Source organism: Poecilia latipinna, unplaced genomic scaffold (assembly GCF_001443285.1).
Source record: "Poecilia latipinna isolate Pla-1442-1.1 unplaced genomic scaffold, P_latipinna-1.0 Scaffold542, whole genome shotgun sequence".
NCBI classification, from domain to species: Eukaryota; Metazoa; Chordata; class Actinopteri; order Cyprinodontiformes; family Poeciliidae; genus Poecilia; species Poecilia latipinna.
The window spans coordinates 48,939-51,398 of NW_015113158.1; positions in this window are offsets into that span (position 1 = coordinate 48,939).

Sequence of the window (2,460 nt, forward strand, 5' to 3'; positions counted from 1 at the left end):
ATATATATATATATATATATATATATATATATATATATATATATATATATATATATATATATATATATATATATATATATATATATATATATTCCCAGCTGCCAGGATGTAAGAAGCAAGTTGTCAGTTCAGCGCAGCAGAAGAGAAGATGGTCCATTGTTTAAATACACACAAAATCTATTACTCAATAATGAGATGAAAATGTATGGGTTCTTTTAAAAAAACAAAATAACAGTTTGAGAGTGAAACAAAATAATACGCAAACAAAGCTTCTTTTATTTCAGGACCTTCAACACACACACAGTGAAAGAAAAACGTAACCATTCATGAATTTTGGCAAGAATGACTGAAGATAGGAAAATCAAACTCTTACACTCTATTTCACACACACCTACTGAGGAGCATTGTGTTCTCATGTCTGTCCACACTTTGGTAATTCACAGTGACATCACCAATAGCGCACACACACGCACACACACACACACGCACACGCACACGCACACGCACACACACCCTCTCTCTCTCTTTCTTTCTCTCTCTCTCTTTCTTTCTCTGCGGCCTGAGGGACTCCCAGGACTGACTTCTTGCTTCATCTCTTCCGCTTTCCCTCTTCTCTCCTTCTCCTCTGACCACTCGTTCACACTGCCTGCCTCTGTGCACGTGTTTTCCTCTCATTCTTAGCGCAAGACTTTATCTCTGGATCAGATAAGGAACTTCGGTACTGGTCTTAAGCCTTCAGCAGATCTGTCCAAACACATGAGCTCATGTCAGAGCGCTGCTGCTGCTTGTTAACTCCATGATCTAATATATGGCCCATGTGTTCATGGTTCGCTCTGTTTGGAGTTGTGGTGGGCTGTTTTTCACTCCATCTCAAATTCCAATCATTTTCTCATTCTGTGATTTCCTTTTTTGCCATTGCAGCTCTTAATTTGGATAGTTGTGTAATCTTCCCTTCCCCCCTTCCTTTTTGTCCCCAGTTGCAGCCTCAAAATGATCATGTTAACAGCATCAGATATGGGGAACTTAAACAAGAGTCTTCACCAGGACAACAAAGCCGAAGCCACACAGGAGGAGCCGGACTCGACCTGCATGATGTCAGATTTCAGGTGAGGATCTGGGCTGTATGTATGCAACAAGGCTACGTTCACACAGCAGGCAAATGCCATTCAAATCCGTTTTTGTTTTGTTTTTTTGCCTATATGCAACACATGTATAGTTTTTCAGTCTGAATTTCCCAATTCCAATCTTTTCAACCCCCAAAAAATCAGATCAGTGCCACTTCCATATGTGGAATTAATTTGGATATGCATCCGATTGTTTTCAAAGCGTTTGCTGTCTGAATGGTGATGTAGCATTTTATCCGGCTTTTAAGTCATTGATGTGAGACATGCGTCAATTCTGCACCAGCAAAAGCCAAACGAGGTAAACAATGACTGAAAATCATCATTATGAACTTATGGAAGAAGTCTGTGTCACTGAAGCACATCACATCACTATCCCCACCACTCCAAACAGACTTCTCTCCAGAAGTTGCACAAAAGGCCATTGCTCTAATGGGGCTTACTTTCCATTAGCTTCCTTTGGGTTGTTGTGATCTCGTGACAATACTGTTGGCTCCCATTGCTGAATAAAGGTTGAAACCGATCCATAGAGGCATTACTTTCATAAACAGTGTGGCGCTGTGTGTCGTCAGCATTCTTCTTCTGCACTTCTTGGGGGGAAGCTTTAGGGATGTAAGCAGTTCACACAGAAGTCTGATTGAGGTCAAGTTAAAGTATAAATGACCATGCAAGAAAAAAAAAATAAATAAATAAAAAATCGGATTTCAGCAAAAATTGTGTCCCGGATGTACAGTAGAGCACACAGTGATGTTACGAGTGTGCTTAGTGTTTGCAAAAGTAAACATGGCAGTAATGGTGGCGCATATGTTGTGATTTGAAAGTTATTGTTAAACCAGAGTCAGCACGTTAACAACTTAATTCTCATTAAGTTGTTCTAATCCAATCAAACATTGGATTAGAACCACATATCCAAGGGTCCCAGGTCTGATTTGGGTCACTTCAGGCTGCAGGGTGAATGTAGCCTAAGAGAACAATGCATGAGTATTTAATTTTTTTGTGCATGTGTGCACGTGTATTTCATCATCCTGTGTGGCTGTTTGGTGACTGTCTTGTGTCTGTGTGTGTATATTTCATCCCTGCGGGGAGGGCTGGTGGGGGAGCATTAGGAGGGGGGACTAAGGTTACCCTCTATGGAGGCAGCGAGGGGTCACGCCGCGGCGGGACACTTCTCAGGGGCGACCCTGCCACCCCTCGTGGCCTCCTGAGCAGACGGGACTTCTGAGGAGAGAAGAGGAAGGACCAGAGGAGAGACCCCCGGAGAACAGGACCCCCGGTCTGCCCCCACACCTCAAACCCTGGCCCCATCAGGGCCCGACCCAGGCCCAATGTGTTCCCAATC